The sequence below is a fragment of the Myotis brandtii genome, unplaced genomic scaffold, assembly GCF_000412655.1.
Source record: "Myotis brandtii unplaced genomic scaffold, ASM41265v1 scaffold794, whole genome shotgun sequence".
Classification (NCBI taxonomy): Eukaryota; Metazoa; Chordata; class Mammalia; order Chiroptera; family Vespertilionidae; genus Myotis; species Myotis brandtii.
Genome location: NW_005371198.1, coordinates 2143442 through 2164359, shown reverse-complemented (window position 1 = coordinate 2164359; position 20918 = coordinate 2143442).

Here is a 20918-nt window from a genome sequence, read left to right as displayed (position 1 = left end):
TTGTTTCTTCAATCATTAAAAAGGGTGACAAGGAGAGCAGCCGGGGTAGCTTTAATGGAGAGGTGAAGTGGACAAAAGGAAGAGGAAGTAAACTTTAAATTATAGGAGTTTTGAGTCAAGTTCTACTCATACTTCAAGGAGGGGGAAAGGACCCCAACTGGAGTATGGGTTGTATAAGCTTTTTCCAAACCTTTCTGAACACAGCGCAGAAAATTTCTCAAGCACAATAGTCTCCTATAGAAAACTGTCTCCTGAAGCAAAATACTCATTACTGTTTGCCCTAGATGAAAATTATTAAATTAACCCATTTTGATCAATGTTATTGTATCATATAGATTTGCCTCTTATGCCTATAATTCTGAATTTTCTTCAGTTAGATCAAAGCTGAGTTAGTTATGCCTTCCAAGTTTCAAAATAATGTATATCTCTCAAAATGCTTAAAATTTGCTAAGGATTGTGTATTTTCAAATTATGAAGATGAAGTAAATTATTAATTCTCTTTATGCTATTGCCACATGGCAGTCCCATTTTGGCTGATAAATAGAAGTACTTGTCACCATTTTTCATTCATGTAGATAAGTTGGTCTTGAATTATGCATATTATTCAATGTAATCAGAATCCTTTTTTTGGCATAGACAATGATCATCCTACTATCAAATTGGGGAAAGCATCAGAGAACAGCTGCCATACTATATTGAACTTGGATGACAGAACTGTAACAGGGAGAAATCAGAAGATATCATTTCAGAAAGAGGTAAGACATGGAGACAAGAAATCAGAGTATGTTTCAGGAAGAGCCTATGGTCCCATTCGTCTGGAGGGTGAGGTACAGGCATCAGCCTGAGGAGCCAGCTCTTGGCACACGTGTTGATGTTCTCATGATGGAACAGTGGTCAGGCTCCTGCAATGAGCTTTTTATGCAGCAGGTGTTGACAAGTGGAAACCAGAAAAGGAGAAGTTGGAGGATGCCAAGTGTTGACTACAGCTGGCAAATGAGTATGATTGGGAACAAAATTATTAACGTATGACTGTTGCCAGTCTTACCATCCACTTAACAGACTCAGGAAAAGTCTTATTTTTCTATACCATTTCTTCTCTTTCTCCAACTGCCTAAGAAGGCCCTTGTCAGTTCCATTATCTTGGTTGTCGCAATCAAGGATAGAAAATAGACCCCCAATCAACTACATAATCAGAGATGCAGAAGAAAGCCTGTGCCATTGTTATTGGAATATAATGGAATGCAACAATCTTCAGAACACCCCAACACACAAGCTGAAAACTTTCTCTTTTCTTTCTTTCTTTCTTCCTTCCTTCCTTCCTTCCTTCCTTCCTTCCTTCCTTCCTTCCTTTTTCTTTCTTTTTTTCTTTCTTTCTTTCTTTCTTTCTTTCTTTCTTTCTTTCTTTCTTTCTTTCTTCCTTCCTTCCTTCCTCTCTCTTCTCTCTCTTCTCTCTCTCTTCTCTCTCTCTCTCTCTCTCTCTCTCTCTCTCTCTCTCTCTCATTTATTTATTTATTTATTTTAAAGCCCAGAACAAAGTTAGAATATCAGAAACAGAAGTTTAAGAAATATTCTCTGCAGGGAGTAGCATAGCACCACTGTAATGGAGCATACATATAATTTATATCCATTGCTTAGTGGGATCAGGGCTATTGTGGTAGGCATAAATGACATACTGGAGAGATTTTTCTTCACTAGACAAGGACTAGGGAGACATTGAGGACTCCTGAACAAGGTGGTGTTGTGGTTAGTATTCTTTAGGAAGAATCATCTAACAGTCTTATCCATATAAATGAGAAAGAAAAAATAGAAGACAAGTGAAATCTGACAGGAGACTTTGCAATATGCCAAGTGAAAGGTAATGAGAAGGTGTACTAAAAGGGAAGTGTGAGGATAGAAAAGAGAAAATGGCAACATATTTGTAAAGCAAAATGAATGGACTCATTGTGGAAGGCAAAGGAAAAGAGTTGATGATTTGATGTTTGAGGTCTCAGAAAATGAAGAAATGGAAGTTTTAACAGAAGTATCGAAATACTTCAGGGTAGTAATAATTACCTTAATTTTACATGAGTTTTTTTATGTACAGGTAGAACATCTGGGCGAGGATGCCCAATGGACAACTGGAAATATAAGCTCCAAGAGGAAAGGCCTGTGTCTGTCTCGCTGACTTTTCACCATGGTTTATCTCTGAACCCCAGCATGTAGTAGGTGATCAATAAACACTGATGAATGAATAAAGAATAAATATAAGTCAATTCAATACTGTGCATTCTTATGATAGACTATTGTAATTGTTCTATGCTTGCTTCCCTTTATTTATAGATTCTGAGATAAATCTATATCTTCCATTTCCTAGTGCCTGATATACCTTAAGCCCTCAATACATGTTTGTTGAATTAATAGGTGAATAGGTGCTCTTTTTTTACATTCAAATAAGATAAAACTTACCAAATATCTTATCAACATAAATAGATAAATATCCATACCCATAAAACTTACTTTAAAGAAAGAGTGGCAGTACTAAATCATGGGTTTGTCCCATCACTTTGGAAATATAACCATAGGTGTTTCAACATTTGGTAATTCTGTTTGACTAATAGCCTGTCTGCATCATCAGTAATTATAACTACAGAGAGCCTGAAAAGACCTTTGGGCAACAATTTGGAAATGATTGCTTAAAGGTAAATATTTTTTAATTTATGAATGGCTGGAGTTTCCCCATACTCAGTGGTGACACATGACTCACTTTTGTCCCTAGAGCAAGCTTTTAGAGCTAATAGGGGTGGCCAAACTGAAGGTCTCATAAGGTTCCTGGGATACAAATGCTTCCCAAGGTCCTCTCTCTATCCCAGCGGTGGGTGAGGGGCTTCATAAGGAAAATGGTGTTTCTACTTGGGGCAAACTTCTCATTTCATATTCTAGGTTAAAAGGATTTGACAATATATTAGCATTGCATATAATATATTTATATCAAAAGGGTATCTGATCATTATGGATCATTCACTTATGTTCCCATAAGTATATTTTATAAGTAAAAATATAAAATACAAAATTTTAGTCTGTAGTCATTTTCCCCCCTTGGGCTGAGATGGCTTCATAAAAGTTAAAATTTTAAAAAGGGCAAACCTTGAAAACAACATCTGGTGTTGACTTTGGAAATTAGAACCAGATATGCTTCCTTATCCATATTTCAGTTCACATGATTAGCCTGCCAGAATGGTAAAAAAGAAAAAGTCTACTAATTTAATTTTTGTTCTGTTTTTAAAGACGTGATAGAAATAGTTTAACACTTAAAGTAGCTATGGATCTTTTTTAAGTACACAGACCATCCCTGAATATACATGAATATCAGAATATAAATTTTATACATAGTTAGCATTATTGTATTTCACATTCAAGGGATTCACTAAGGGTTTCCTATAAGTAACAACAGGCAAACAGTATAAAAGGCTCATAGGTTGCTTTTAAAACTGGTTTTCCAAATAATTTATGGTACATGGGTTCCTGAGAAAAAAATTGAGAGCAAATAATCATTTGATTCGGCCATGTCACAGGCATTAGTACACATCCCATTTGGATCTCATTAGTACACATCCCATCATAAAAGATAAGGTAGAATTTTTGTTATTTTTAAAACTTCAACACATTCACATTATGAACAGAATAAAGATAAACACAGCAACTCTTGGACAGGTGATTAATAGAATTATAAGTTGGTACTTATGGTTTACCAAGTACTATAGAGCCCATTTTATTTTACACTTATAAAACGTTTGAAGTAAACCAAGTACATATTATTTCCATTTAACAGATGATAATATTGAAATATGCAAGCATAGTATGTGACATAGTTACTTTCATACAGCCAATAAGTACTAGAACCTAGAACTTCTGTATCTTAGATCAGAGTGTTTTCCATTATTTGATACTATGCTTTTACATGATGAAAATACAACAAACTGTATCCCTAATTGACTGATATTTGGTACCTAGAATTTAATTGCACTCAATCCTAGAAAAATCTACCTAAGGGAAAAAATAGCATAAAAAACAAACATATTAGCATTGTACTTAGAATATCTATGTGTTAAGAAATCCATTAAATCTGAAACTTTTTAAAAAAATATATTTTTTTTGCCGAAACCGGTTTGGCTCGGTGGATGGAGTGTCGGCTTGCGGACTGAAAGGTCCCAGGTTCGATTCCGGTCAGGGGCATGTGCCTGGGTTGCGGGCACATCCCCAGTGGGAGATGTGCAGGAGGCAGCTGATCGATGTTTCTCTCTTATAGATGTTTCTAGCTCTCTATCTCTCTCCCTTCCTCTCTGTAAAAAATCAATAAAATATATTTAAATAAATAAATAAATAATATATTTTTATTGATTTCAAAGAGGAAGGGAGAGGGAGAGAGAGAGATAGAAACTTCAATGATGAGAATTATTGATTGGCTGCCTCCTGCAAGTCCCAACTGAAGATTGAGCCTACAACATGGGCATGTGCCCTGACTGGGAATCGAAACATGACCTCCTTGTTCATAGGTCGACACTCAACCACTGAGCCACTCCAGCTGGGCTGAGACTTATTATTTTGACAGAATATCTTTATTAATGGATGTTTCTAATTAACTATATAAATGATTATATTTTCTATTTCTTCAGTTGTTTTACATGTAAATTTCTCCATAATCTTTCCATTTCAAGAAATTCTACAGTCATGAAAATATAGTGTTTGTTCATTCAAGTGTAGAAAGAAAATATAATTATCTAATGTATATGCTACATAAATAAGATTTATTTTCCTTTTATTCAGGGGGGATGAGAGGACATCTTTTAAAATCTGCTCTACATCTTACAAATGAGAAAATTGAAATGGGATCCTTCCCTTTTTTTAATAGGGTTTTTCATGGTGGCACCGCCCTTTGGCTATTGTGTTAAGGTCAGTTCCAAAGTCCTATTATCAAGTTTCCCAAAATTAGCTTGAGTGCTGGGACATGTTTCCATTTTCTTAATCCCTCCACAATTAATGGACGGGCAATCCTGTCTCTTAATAGAGGATTAACAACAACAATAACAGTAGGTATCTCTCAATATTATAATTTGTTATAGATTTTCAGTTGTGGAAAAGCCTGAGAAGGAATAAGAAAATCACACAATCATGATAATGCATACTTTCTTTTGTATAAACAATTTGGCTTACTCATCAAAACCTATGAGATAGACAGGGAAATTTGTGTTCTTCCTGTGCTAAAGAAATATATAGAGAGAAGGTAAATAAGGTATACAAGGTCAGTAAATGGCAGAGTTGGATTAAGAATCCAGGCATCTCTGCTCTGCTGCTCATTTTCAGGGGATTCATTCTAAGAAGTTCCCTAATTCTAGCTTGGCCAGCATGGCTCAGTGGTTGAGTATTGACCTATGAACCAGGAGTCACGGTTCCTTTCCCGGTCAGGGCATGTGTCCAGGTTGCAGGCTCGATCCCCAGTATGGGGTGTGCAGGAAGCAAGCTATCAATGATTCTCTCTCATCATTGATGTTTCTATCTCTCTCTCCCTCTCCCTTCCTCTGAAATCAATAAAAATGTATATTAAAAAAAAAGAAGAAGTTCCCTAATTCTGAAGCCACATTCACTTTATATAACCCAATGAGACAAGTGTGGACCAGTCTGAAATTCAGGAGCTCTGGATTCCTGTCTCCAACCCATTTAGCCTGATTTAGTACTCTTGGGCAACATGACATCATAGTGAAGGACATGGGTTCCAGAGGCTGTATGTCCTCCATTCCTTCATTTACTAGCTCAATGAGCTTCACAAGTTAGTTTCTCTAAGGCTCAGCTTTCTCATCTGTAAAATGAAGATGTAAAATCCTTGAATCCAGATGTACATGAAGCCTTTCTTTGAACTGTAGTGACTCCATTTTTAACTTTAGGTTTTTAATCTCATGATAAATAAATTGAAAATGTATTAAAAAGCTTTACTGAATTACATTATGAATTTTCTTGGCTAGCTAGTGGTTAGAGCAACACTGTAATTATTAATGGGCTAGGAATGCTGTGCTTTGTGAAAATATTTGTCATTATTCAAAAGGGATGGGAATTAATGTCAGCTTTCAAACCTTAATCAACATAAGTTTATAAGTATTTCTAAAATCAGATGGCCCAATTTGATATTGATTCCTAGATGCCAGAGGATTCATTTTCATTTATGGGATGAATCCATTTCTTCAAATGTATCCCAATAACTGATCATAGTTAACAATGAATGCCTTGTTTTCCCCTCATCTTTCTTTAATTTTGTTTTGATCCCCCAAAAATGTAGGATTGAAATATAGCAGTAATAAATATTAAGGTGAGAAATTCAATTTTAACTCCAATCTATTCATTCAAACACACCCCCAAAATCTTTATACAAAAATTAAGTAGTGATAACTTCATTAGCATACTTGTGTGTATAAATTCAGAACATTTTTGTATCATTTAGCATGCTCTCAGTCACAGTAATAGGAAACTCAAAATGGATTAAACATTGGGAAAATTTTTGGCTTGCATGGCTGGAAATTCAGAGGTAAGGTGAACTCCAGAGAAGGCATTATCCAATCATTCTGGTCGGGTTCCTTTAGAGCTCTCTCAGCTCTGTCCTACTCCCTGTATACTGACCTACAGGATGGAGCAGGATGGCTTCAGAAGATACAAACCCTGCAACAATGAGTGACTACAGCCAAGAGAAGAAAACATGGAGCTTTCATAACTCACTCTTAGAAGACGGGAAACTTGTTGAATTTCCCAGCAAATTCCCCCTCAGATGCCTTTGGTCGAAATTGGATTGGATGACCTCTTGTGTGCCAGTATTTGAGGCTGTAGAGTAGTGGAATAATGACCCACCCAAGGATAGTTTGCTTAGCTACATAATACAAAGGTGATGGTTAACATAAAATTGGGATTCTTTAGAGAAGGGAAATGTGAAGAATGGATGCTTCTGTGTGGGCAACCATCAGTATCTTCGACCTCTTCCAATATCTACCCATTCACTTTTCTAAGAGCTATTAACTGATTCATTATGATCCAGAAACACAAATATTCCTTCTGATATGCCCTTGGAAAAAAGTACAAATGTTTCAAGTATTAAATAAATTGGCTTGAGCTATGAAATTTTTATACTGTTGGCAAGCAACCGTGTCACAAGGCGTGGACAAGATTAAACTTTAAGTTTAATGGCTGGGATAAGTCCAAGTATAGGGAAATAAGCTTCAGCAACTATATTTCATGCACATGTAATAGTGCATATCCCCTCTTAAAAATGTAAACCAGAAAAATGTAAACCATGCACACTAACATCAAGGAGGAAGTTTTCTCATGAAAAGCATTCAGCTTTGAGAATGGCACGCAGAAGTAAGTGGTGTGGTATTCAGATTTTGATAATGCTAGATCCCATGATCCACAGGCTACTTTTAGTCATTAAATAACTTCCTTGGGAATGAGATTTTACACACAAGAAGATTTATGTATGGCTGATAATATTTAACACAACTTTTTAAAATGTAAAGCTGAGGATTTTCAGAGCTCTAATAAAGCCAAGAGGAAAATACAGACTTTCTGGAAATGGTGTTTTGGACATTGATGACTGCATCAAAATAGAAAATCATTTTTATTTTGTTTTAAAATTTCTTTTTATTCACTGCCTTGTAATTATTCTTAAAGAATTCCAAATCTCTATCCTAAGGAAGCAATGGGCTTTTCTCTATAACTAATTTAAGTTTGAAAAATGATTAATTATTTATGTTGGTTGATTACCTAAGTATTTATAGAATAGGTTCTATATGTCCAGAAAGAATTCTAATCCATAGTTTCTGCTTTCAAAGAATTTACAACCTATTTCAGGGCACCACCAATCCAAAAATATAAGAAACAATAAAAGATAGTATTTTATTAACCACTAAATTGTGAATCAGGGTATATTGATGTAAAAAGGACCAGATAAGGAAAATCGTATACTTTAGAGGAATTACAAAAGCTTTACCATCATACTATCATTTATTGAATACACATCTTGTACCAGATATGTTTAATAATATGTAATTTAGTCTAGCATCAACTCTATAAATTTCATTTATCATCAATATTTTACAGACAGAGAAATTGATGCTAAGAGATTAACTTGCCAAAGTTGAAAAGTTAATATTAGGTGCCCTAGCCAGTTTGGCTCAGTAGATAGAGCGGCAGCCTGCAGACCAAAGGGTCCCGGGTTCGATTCTGGTCAACGGCATGTACCTTGGTTGCAGGCTCCTCCCCAGCCCAGGCCCTGGTCAGGGCTTGTGCAGAAGGCAACCAATCGATATGTTTTTCTCACATCGATGTTTCTCTCTGTTTTTCCCTCTCTCTTCCACTCTCCCTAAAAATCAATGGAAAAATATCCTCGGGTGAAGAGTAATAACAACAAAAAAGGCAGGATTAGGAATTGAACCCATATCATCCAATCATATTTTGTGGTTGCTTAGCTATGCAGATTTTCTGCCTTCATAAAATAAGATGGACTTGATGAGCATTTTGCAGATTTAGCAGTCTTCCTTAATAAGTTGGACAAACAAGGGTATTTTAGAAAGGAAGGCCAACAGGAGTGAAGGCCCAGTCACTGGAGTATCCATGGTATTTTAGGGCCCTTAAAAGAAACTGTCACACTGATCTAATGTTTGGACAAGGTGAGCAAATCCAGTGGGATTGAGTTATAGAGATTAATAAAAGCATGGAAGAGTTCCACAAAAGAATTTCTCAGTATAAAATAACTGTTCAAACTCTTTCATCTCCTCTTTCTCATCCTCAGCCGCATCTTCAAACGCCAAAGGACTTGAAATGAATCACCAGGACCACCCAACAACTTTCAGACATTTAGATTAAACTCAAAAGCATAGAAGTGTTCCTAATAGCTAAAAGGTTAATACTTTTCAAATCCTGGGTCAGACTACCCCAGGGAGAAAGCAAGACGGGTTCTGCTGACCTGGAAATCCCACAGGCCCCAGGTGACCTCCCAGGCTGCTCCTCCGCATTCCACAGGTTCTGCAGTCTGGTCTCGCCTTGTCAGTTCAAAATGGAATTCAGGCTCACAGTGTCTGAGCCGAAGCTCTCCTCCTAACTGAAATAGAAAGAGCTCCCAAACTGAAATAGTGCATACATGCGTGTTTACAAATATGCAGATAATATCTGGGAGAAAACATAAAAACTGTTATTGTGATTGTGTCAGGGACAGACAGCTGGCTGGTTGGGGGACATTCAAAGAAAGGGGACTTCTCCTTACCAAACCTCTTGTGCTTTTCCAATTTAGAAGAACATACATGTATTATTGCACATTCAAAAATATGTATATTGCAAGTGAGTTAACTTTCCAGTGGTCTTTTTTGCTTGCCCTTTTACCATGCATGCATTCAAAGCATAAGTGCCAGATTAATTTCCCCAAAAGCAGAGTTCCCATGACATCCTTCCCCTCGTCCAAATCCTTCAGTGCTTGCCCATCACTAACAATAACTAACTTACAAGGTTCACAAGAATTGATTTACTGATATAATTTATGTTTCACACCACATTTCCAAGTGGGTTATGCCTCATATGACAAGTAATGGAAATGGCATGTAATGAATTTTAAAGATTTGCTCAGGGTTACACAGCTGCCTCTCTCAAGCAGCTTATTGAGTTAAGTCAAAACTCTTTGGCCTACCATTGATTGCTAACCTCCCATGGAAGTTTTCTCATGTAAATCCGCAACGCCTCTCTTCTGTTTCAGGTAAGTTATTTAAACACTGGTTCCTCAAATACCTCGCACTTTACTATCACTGTACCTTTTCTCAGGTTCTTTCTTCCCCCTTAGAAAGTCTCCACACTTCACCTATCACTTATGAGAATCTTCCACAAATGCACCTTGCCCTGACTCCCCCAGGGTTTTAATATTTCCCTTCCCAGTACTTTATTTGTACCACTCAAAACTCCATGTTAGATGTAATTATAGTTGTATTGGTGTTTGTATTAACCTGACTATAAAACTGCAAACTTTGAGAACAAAGATCATTGTTTTTCATGTTCATTCATATTTTTCAAATACCCTAGCAAACTACTTTTCGCTTATTAGAGGCTCAAAAATATTTGTTGAATTTAGTTTAAGAATTGATTTTCTGGGACACCAGAGATGCTTTGTAAGATGAAGTGAAGTTTGGAGAGAATCCAGAAACTCATTTGACAACAGATATCACAAACCGATCGTTGTAACACTCTCTGAAAGACAGTTGTATTTCTTTAGACAGCACAGGGTTTGTTTCTTTGGGGGTTTTGTTTTTTAATTTGATTTTTTTTTTTTTTGGCCAGCATTTAAAATCAGAAGATCTCATGTAAACATTTGAATTTCTAGCTTTTCTTGAAAATGGGGAAATGGACTAGACTTGGTAATACTGCCTGTTTTCAGTAAGGTACAGCCTGTCTGGTGTGCCATAGCCCACCATCCACAGTTGCCTTACATCAGGCTGATTATGTGATACCTGTTGGTGCTGAATGTTTACATTTATAATTCCTACTAGAAATATAGATCCTTGTTTCTTCATCAAAAAGTCCCTAAGACTTGTGACCTCTTACCAGTGCTTCACACCTATTTCAATGGCCTGATGAAAACAACTCGCTCAACCATTTTTGAAAAAATACCCCTCTTCATGTAGGAAAACCTCAAGCAGAATTTAAGTCGGTGTTACATTCAGGCATTTTAATGAAAATACAGGGAAATTCTATACACTGAGAGAAAGCTGTCATTTAAACCACAGGGTGTCACCTTGAGACATTGCCTGTGAAGCTACCCACTAGTGTCCTAGTGCCTCACCAGCGCGGGGGTAGGGATGGGGGAGCAGAATACAATGCCGGTGACAGAATTCCTAGCTACAAGGGATCTAAAGAGGGGCAATCCAACACTTGCTTTATTTCTGTGATATTCCTATCAAGTTGATTTCTAAAATCTCCAACTCTTCTGTGAGGGCAAGTCCATTTCATCTTTCACAGCTTGTATTGCAAAAAAGTATTCTTTCTTGTGTGTAGGGGAAAGATGATTTACTGTAACTTTACTGCATTGGTCCTTCATTTTCCCTCTGTAGTAACAAAAATCACATGTCACAGCCTTTTTAATATTTAAAGACTATGATCATGTGACCTCAAAGTCTTCCATTTTCTTCAGGTGAAACACCTATGATTTCTGGTTAGTAGAATCCTCATTCCCTGGGTAAGTCATTGCCTGGTACATTATATCCCATCAAAATTCTTGGCACCCCAAACTAAACATAGCATTACAGGTATTGTTTGGTCCAACAGAGTATAACAGAGCTATACTGACTCACTTCATTACTGTAACTCTAATTAGTTGTTTTGGCAGCTACAAATCTCTGTTGACACATTGTGATTGCAGTCGACTGGAACCCCCAAGTTCTGCTACAGCTCATCTTCACCAGCGTGAGCTTCCACAGTTGGGCTTCATATTTATCCCTGTTAAATCTCAGTGTTTATATTGGCTCATTATTTCAACCTGCCAAGGTATTTTGGGATTTTGTTCTAGAACTCTCCCTTCTTGATTTCTGTCCCTGTAAATTTGATGTATATGTACTAGTAGTTAATCTTTCCTCCAGGGGACTAGAAAACAAACAGAATAAGAAAGGATCTTGCTTCATATCCTCCCTCCTGGTTTTCAGATTAAAGCTGGTCCCTCAATATTTTTTGAGAGTGTCATTTATCTGTCACTGATCCACCCAACTCTACTGTTAGTTTTCTCACCTTGTTTTCAAGAATACTGTGAAAAACTTGATGGATTCCTCACATGCACAGGAGAAAAGCCATGCCAAAGAGAAGCCATAAAGTGCTTCTTTTGAGTGGAAAAGTATGAATGTATGCATGTATCGGGAAAAAAACATAGCATATATAGAGTTCCATGCTATCCACGGTTTCATGTATCCCCTGTAGACAAGGGGGCCTACTGTATCTCAATATCTATATTTTCTCAATTTCAATACTTACATCCATATTTTATCTCTTTGTACCTATATCTACATACAATACATGTCCTTATATGCTTTGTAGTCACAGATACGCACTTTCCTTGGGAGAGAATTCAGTTTCCATTGGATTGTCAGAAAGTTTTCTGACATAAAAAAGATTAAGAACCATTAACTTAATAAATTCCCTTGAGCTACAATATATAAAAATAATTCTATTTTTAAAATCTCTAATGATCCTTACTTATAACATGCCTATTACATGCTAGAAATGCTCTAGATATTGAGCATTGATATGAACAAAATACACCAAGCCTCTGCCCTCAGCTAGTTTACATTCTAGTGAGACAGAACAGTAGACTACAATGACCAAGATTAATAAGAAAGTGATAGTATGTTTAATAGTGATAAATGCTAAAGCAGAGAGAAGGGATGTGAAGTGTCTGGCTCACTGAGAAGATGACATTTGTATAAAGACCTACAAGAACAAAGGTGACTTGGAGGAAGACGGTCCCACGTAGAGATAACAGCAAATGCAAACTCTTAGTCTCCCCAGTGAGGAGCAAGGCTGTGACAAAATAAACTGAGGGGAAATAGGTAGAGATGAGTTAGGAGTGTTGACAGGGAAGCCAAAATGGTTCTCGGATGTGGAGAGCAGGGAGGTATCCCTCAGAGTGCATTTGGAAATCTGGGGAAGAGGTGTTTTTTGGTTGTGACTCTGGAACTCTACTGTCACTTAGAGGGAGCAGAGATGTCAAAAATCATGCAACCTGCAGGACATTTTGTGCAATGAAGAAAGGCTTTGCCCAAAATGCAAACATCATTCCCATTTAGAGACCCCGGGTAACTAAACTCTGGATTTTACTCTATATTAGATGGAAGTCATTAGAGACCTCACTGCAGAAGAGTGAATGGTCTCACTTCTATTTATTAAGGCTCAGCCCAGCCATTATTTTGGAGGTGAAGGAGAGACCAGGTAAGAGGTTGTCACAAACACCACGATAGTTGATCTAATAATCGAGATGGTGTTATTCGGTGACTAAAGGCAGGGAAAGTGCATACAGTGTGGACACACTGGACAAAGAGCTGGTTCCGTCCTAGTCCTGGACGGGACAGAGCAGGAAGGCTTGAGATTTCATCACCCTACCCAGAATGGCGTGCGATCTAAAACTTATGAATTGTTTGGTTTCTGGAATTTTCCATTTAATCTTTCCTGGTCTCAGTTGACTGTGATAATTGAAACTGCAGAAAGCAAAACTGTAGAGGAGGAGTGAGGGGGGAAGTACGGTACAGAATTGAAGAGAAAAATCTAAAAGAGACCAAAAATGTTAACATCAGTTTTCTTTAGTTTTTTACTTCATTGGTGATTTTTCTCACATATTTCCTAAACTATTCACAACAAACATGTCTTAATTTTGTAAAAATGTAAAAATCTGGACTATCTACAACTCTACTTCATAAATCTCACTTATGACAGAGTTCTGATTCGACCTTTCTTCTTGCTCTTTTTCTATTCCTCTCTCTCCAATGCTTACTCACCAGCTGGCAGCAAATGCCGCCTACGGATGCCACTTTTAGGGATTTGAAATCTCAGCCTTACTCTACTGTGGTCATTATACCCATGCAATACATTTCCAGACCCCCAGGATTTTCATTCTAAGGAAAAATGGTAGAATTGTTAGCAGCTGGATCCTCTTTGAAAGAGCAGGCCACACAGATTTACTAAAGCTTTGGGGGGTTTGTAGGAGGAATGGAAAAATTGTCACTCAGGTCCCCTTTCCTGGCAGCGCCTCAAAAGTTACCAAGTGAGAACAGCAGTGCCCAGCTGCCCTGAAAAGCCAATGAGAGAGAGTGAAATTTAAAACTTGAATTGCTCCTCTCTTCTCATTATGTATTATTTGTCAATCACGGGTAAAAAGTGCTTTTTGCCCTCCAGCTGCTAGCCCCAGGGTGCATATATCTATCACTCGGTGATGCACTTTCCTGTGGAACAGTGCAGGAAAAATCAATGATTTCACCTTTCTTTCAAGGATAGGTCGGCTTTTTTCTCGTTTCTTTTTCTTTTTTTCTTTTCTTTTTAACCTAATAGTTTAAACTAAGAAGGCAAGTCACTTGGGGGGAGGTGGGGGGGGGGGCGGAACAGAACATAACCTTGTTTTTTATGGTGAGAGACATCTTAGATATTAAAATAATGTATATTAGAACACATGCAAGGAACCTTTCTCCTCTTTCCTGTTGGAGCCAAAATGTCTGAAATGAACTGGATTATTGCAGCCCGGTAGGCGGGGGATGTTGTACTGGGCTTTGCAAATGAGCAATAAAATGCACATTAGCACTCAGTACGAGATGCAGACCTTTAAATATAGATTCGTTTAGATGCCTGCCTTTCAAACTTATTTTACTACATCGAAACATATTGCCCTCGTTTGTACATTTTATTCATGTGACATAGGAAGTGTTTTTAAAATTATTTTTAGCACCATTTTAGGACCTAAGTAACTTTTTATGGTTTTTATGGAAGGGAAGTGAAGACACGAAGCTCAGATATGTTTTCAATTGATGTAATGGATACACACTAAGCCACACTACACATGACTTTCTGTCTAATGTTCCTAAGCAAAGCACCAAAACATTGTGATTCAAGCACATGAGAACGGAAAACTCTTGAGCATTTTTTTGTCTCTAAAATTTGCATCGTTGGCTTTTATAAGGAGAAAAGGCCCACTAAAGGACATGCTGACTTTTATTTTAAGATTGTTTAATCAGGAAAGTGCCCTAAAAGCATAAGGAATCGTGGCATTTGTTCTTTTGTATGTTAAATAGCACTCGCAAAACATTTCTAAGTTGTGATGAAATGTATGCACTTTTAACAGTGAATCAAAATGCTAACATTATTGATAACCTGCAATGATGCTGTTGAAGTAAGATAAATCAATATTTTCTCTGCCTCATTCTTTTTTTACATACTAGTAATTCTAGAAACAGAAGTTGATGCCAACTGAAAAAATCCAATAATGGAAGCCCCAGTGAGTCAAGCTTGCACATTCATGTTCTAATTTAATGGAAACGTGAGGTGATCACGTCTGCCATAAATTTTACAGAACATAGGTTTGGGCAGTGAGGACAGTCCAATCATTTGGGCCCACTTATTTCTTCAAGTTTCTTATTTTCTGTGGGCAGGATAGGCACCCAGCAGTAAGCCCAGGATCAAATGGAAATAAAACCACTGAGAGAGACCCGGTGCAAGGCACTAAACTGGCCAGGCTTCCGGCATTTCATATGGTTTCCATCTGAAGCTACAGAGAACTGGGGCACGTCTTTCCATACCTATGAGTGTATGTCTGCAGGCTGCCCCCTCGGCTGGTTCTGATTTACACCTAACTCTCTCCAGGCTCCCTAGAAGTGAACTTTGGTGAACTTCATGCAAGTTCAATGTTCATAATCAAATCTGAAATTCCAGAGGTTGTGTCTGGGATTCGATTTCAAAATGAGGACATGTCTTTTCAAGTTACGTGTTTCCAGCTAGTGTTGATTATTGGGCCCCGGCATCTATTATGTTTAATGTGGTGCATTCCTGAATAACTAGATACTGTAAGAGAATAAAAACTGAGAGGACCAGCACCATGGGTGGGTGGGTGTAGAACACCCTAAATTTCAAAGTGTGTCTCATAAAGAAGCTTCCAAATAGTTGAGTATTCTGTGGTGGTCCTTGGCAACAACTTCTCTTTTTCTCTTTATACCTCTTCACCCTCCCCAACCCACTCAACAAAACTGAAATGAGAAGTCAGCCAAACCGAATGCTTGCTCTTGCTTCATTGCTTCTGTCCTTTACCTGGGACATCTTTTTCCTTTTGCCATATGTTAGCAACCTCTCTAATTATAAGGCCTGCTTACAGCCTCTTTACTCATGGAGACTTTCCTGATCCTGTCAAAGGGAAATATTCTCTCTGAACTTTCATAACTCTTAAGAAGTGGCATCATCATCATGATGTATATACATATATTATCCCCACACCACATCATGAGACACTTGGCAGTAGGACTAATTCATCTTTCTGTCACTCAATTGTTGGAAAGATGATAAAGTCATTCAAATGATACTTGTTGAAAGAATGATAAATGAAGAAATGGGTGTATATTAATTGTATTCAAACATAAAGTGACAGGTGGACATGAACATAGCCTATAAGTACCATAACAGAAGGCTTCAGTGAGTGAGCATGTTTTAAAAAGTAAGACACTTTCAGGTGCATTACTACTCTTATGTACTGGCTAGCTAATGCCAACCTTGCCTCCACTGTGAGCCTCGGACGGATAAGCACTTCATTGTCCTCATCCACTGCTACATCCCCAGCCCCAGCCCCATCCCCTCAGCACAATAATTGGCCTATAACAGACACTCAATAAATGTGTTTTGAATGAATAATGTATTGAATTTTAAAAAAACAAGGACTCTTTATACAATGTAAACCTTTTGGCTAAAAGGGGAAATCTTAGAGACATCAGAAGATAAAACAAAACCTAAAGCATCTTAAGGCAAATCACTGAAATGGTCTCCCAGTTTCTACCTGTCTGACTTTGTCTGGGCCTCCTGGATCTTTGAGTTCTCTTCCTGTACAATGTCAAGTTGATGAGACAGCCACAAGTGATAATCTGTGTAAACTCAGCTGCTCTCTTATTAGCCCAGAGCTGCTTATAAAAATGAATACTGGCCTTGCGGGTTCTTCTGGAGAGCACTCTCATTTCCAAAGTAGCTCCCAAGCTTGATAAGATCCAAGTCATTGGAGGAGAGATTAGCATCAGACCCAGGGCAGAGGGTGTGTGCAGGGGGGAGGGGGTGAAGGGGGGGGCAGTTAATCACATTAAAACAAGATAACATGTTATCTGAGAGAAAATTAATCCTCGCTTCTAGGCTATGTTATTTATGAACTTGACACATGGGAACTCTTTTAAATAGGCAGCTGGTACATTTCACTTCATATGGCTTCATTGCTTTGACATCTAAAAATCTTTATTTTATGAGTATTCACATGGTTCTTGATTAAAATAGCTAGCAATTTTATTATTATTTCTTGCTTCATAAAATAAGAATACGGTCAAATTTCTAAAGAGCATATTAATATCCTATTTCTAATTAGAATTCCAATTAGGTTTATAATATTAAGTACCTAAAGCTGACAACATAATTTTATTTCCTTCTGCATTTACAATTTAATATTAGCTAGAAAAGATACACAGAAAATTGCATAGTGGCCTGAGGTTATTCATAAAGGGATGAAGAAAGGTTGATGCACATCTGAGTGAACTTTGTAAAACAAGTAATTGCTTGTTTAAAATTCCTCACATTTCCAGACAGTTCTTGTGATTTTTGATGGCATCATATCCTATTTCAAAATATGCAAAATATTTATTTATTTATAGAACTAGCTAGTTACACCTTTCCCCACAAATGACTTTAAATGGAGTCCTCATTAATATGATTTATTAGAAGGGAAAATTTACCTTTATTTTACAAACTTTATCTACCAGGTTAATGAAAGTATAAGTAAAATATAAGAAAATAGTTTAAGATATTTCAATACCTCAAGTATCTTTAATAACTTAATAAATATTATTTGTTTTTGTTTTTTTGTTTGTTTGTTTTTTTTTTGCAAATTAAGGACATTCTTTAGAATTAGCACCACCCTGAATAGTTAGAAAATAAACCAGGTTATTTGTACATATAGAAATATCAGGAAATATTTCTTAATCACTAATATTAAGCAAACACAGCCAAAAGTTGTTTAAATCCAGTTATTTGCAATGATTACCATTATTACATTATTTTCAAATTATGTCCATTGAATTACCAGTCTTCTTCTTTACCTATTATAAAGAAAGCTAGCCCCAAAGGATTGCTCTGTAACCTGGTTTGTTACTATTTACAGTTGTACTAATAATAGCAGTAAAATTCCTATACAGTCACTTAAACTATATTAATATCATGTTCTTAATTAAACTAGTTTTACAATATCAAGCACCAAAAGGTAAGAGCATAAACAAATGCATTTAACTCAGCCACTTATTTTACTTTAAAATATTCTGTAATTCTGATACTTGGTGTGTGGTATAAATTCTCACATACTACAAAGCCCTGTGCAATTAATTGCATTTCTGAGTTGAACTACTGCCATAAAATAGCTTCAGAATTCTGATAAGAAAGCATTCACTCAATATTTTAGGTAATTTTTAATTTTTAGTTTGAAAACACAAAGTGACTACCTCAATGATGAGTTCAAGTTTAGTCAAAGTGTTAACATTAGTTAATACATGACAAACAACCATAATATCAGCATTTCTTCTCTAACCTAAATTACTCATGAAAGTGCCAAAACTAGGCTATCACATACTCTCTCTTTTTTGAAAATCAAAACAAATGTATAAAGTGGGCAGAACAGGTGGCATTCCCACTCCTTCCCCGCTCCAATTTACTTATGAGAAATTTGAGACTCAGAGAGTATAAATGCCTCAAGTTCACCCAATTGACAAGCAGAAGACCCAGAGAGCCAGATTGGGGGCAAAGAGGGGGGAGGATTTGCCAGCAAAATTAATGAAGTATTTTGCATTCAGAACAGCAGGATCACTAGCTCTCCATTTCCTCTATTTTTTCCAAGAACCCTGATTTGCTTCACATGGGGCATCCTAATATGTTTCTTCCCTATTTGCAGCATGTCACCTATATGTGATCAATTTATTCTAGCCAGATTTCTATTTTCCACCATCCTTGGATTCAAGAGTTAGTATCCTTACATGTTGTTGTTTGTTTGTTTGTTTGTTTAGATTGTCAAACAAAGGTCCTATATGTTTTCCTTCCCTTTGAAGTACTTTGTACCTAAGAGAAAGCCAAAGAGCAGAAATTAAAATTCAGTCAGGTCAAAAACATATTTTAGGAAAATATTTGCTCCACATACTGTCATTGAACAGATATTCACTTGACTCCTACCATGTATCTAACAATGACCTAGGAAGTTCCTACCTAATCCAACAGATGATTACAGTGTACCATGGTATGTGCTCTAAAAGAAGCAACAGTTCGAGAGCTCCCAGGAGGAGGTCGGTAACACTGGGAAAGGTTAATAGAGAAGGGGACAATTGACATAGCTATTGAAAGGTGGAAAGGAATCAATGAACAAAGAAGGGCAGTCTAGGCAAACAAGAGAGTTGCCCAACTTGGTGTAGCACTTTTAAGGATCTGTTCCCTTTTGGCAGAATGAGATGTGTTCTAAGAGCAGAATTTCCTATTGCATGCTCAGTTTTCTTAACCTTTTCTTTTTGAAACTCCAGTTTTCATCAGTTTTATATGACCTGTCTCCTAGTCTCCTATTATAACTTGGCCTCCTTCCAGTTCTTGATAAAGGAGCCAATCCATCTTACACTTTGACCCTAGCAATGATTTCACTTCAGCATATTTGTGGAGGATTCCTAGATTACACCATCCTAGTTCAACTCAAAGTCTAGCACCTTCCAATGATCCATAACTCCTTTAAGCATTTCTCTATCAACTCTGCCTCATCCTCCTGAGCAGGGCCTGAAAAACGGGGAGAAATCCCAAGCTATTGTCCAGGGACAGAAAACAGGTGCATATGGCCAAAAATAAGGAGGTTTGGGAGAAAACAGCAAATACTAGAGGTATAAAAGTAAAAACAAGAACAACAACAATAATAAAACTTTCCAGTATTGAGCAGTAGCTGCCAGGCACCATGTCAAGTATTTTTTTTTTATTATCTAGTTTAGTCCTCACAATTCCATGAGGTAGATACTGTTTGATCCCTATTTTGCGAATGGAGTGACTGAAGTTCAGAGAGCTTAAGTGATTCCATAAAATCACACAACTGGTAAAAGAACCAGCCAGACTCCCACTCCCACTCCAGAACCCACACTCTTAAGCTATATACCTCCCAAATATAGGTTATTGGCTTGTAAAACATCTGAACTTAATCCTGATGAAGTGAGCCATTGAAGGTTTTTAAGCAGGTATGTGTTTAGACTTGAATTTTAGAAAGATCATTGTGGGAGAACGGAATAAAATGGCAGCAATGTAGAGAGTTTGCATGACTCCATCGAGAGAAGATGAAGCTCTCAGCTTGTGTGCTGACAGTAGCAAAAGGAGGAGACAAAAAGTATTTGAGAAGTAACTCACCATGTGTAGATGAGGAAGGTGAGTCAGAGAGGACTCCGAAGTCTTTGGCCTGGCTAACTGTTGATGACTGCTAACAGTTATCAGCAAAGAATGAGGTCACAAGAGAAACTGGCTTAAGAGACAAGAGACTGAGTTGTATTAGTGCCCACCAGCAGACACACTTCCCACTAGGATCAAGCTTGCTTGTGTCCAGATTATTCTTCAAACTCAATTTCATAACTGAATTTTTTAAAGTAACTTTCTTGGAAATCTGTCAAAGACTAAGAGCTATTGTAAAAAGGAAGGAACTCCTTCAATTTGCAAGAGCATAGATGGAGCTGGAGAGCATTATGCTAAGCAAAATAAGTCAGTCAGAGAAAGATAAATATCACATGATCTCACTCATTTGTGGAATATAATGAACAACATAAACTGATGAACAAAAACAGATCCAGAGACAGAGAAGCATGAATCAGACCTTCAAACCTCAGAGGGAACGTAGGGGATGGGGGGAAGGGAGGGTAGGGGGTGGGGGGTCAATGGGGGGATAAGGACACATATGTAATACCTTAATCAATAAAGAAAAAAAAAGAGTTGAAATTCAAAGGAGGTGAAAAATATTACCAAAAATAAACAGATTAATTTTGTTTAAAAAGAAAATCTATGAACTGTCCTGATGAGTCTGTCTTCACTTTCCCTTTCTCCTCTATTTCCTAGAATATTTGTAGGCATCACCAAGAGAACCCACTATCATCTTCCAAATCAGC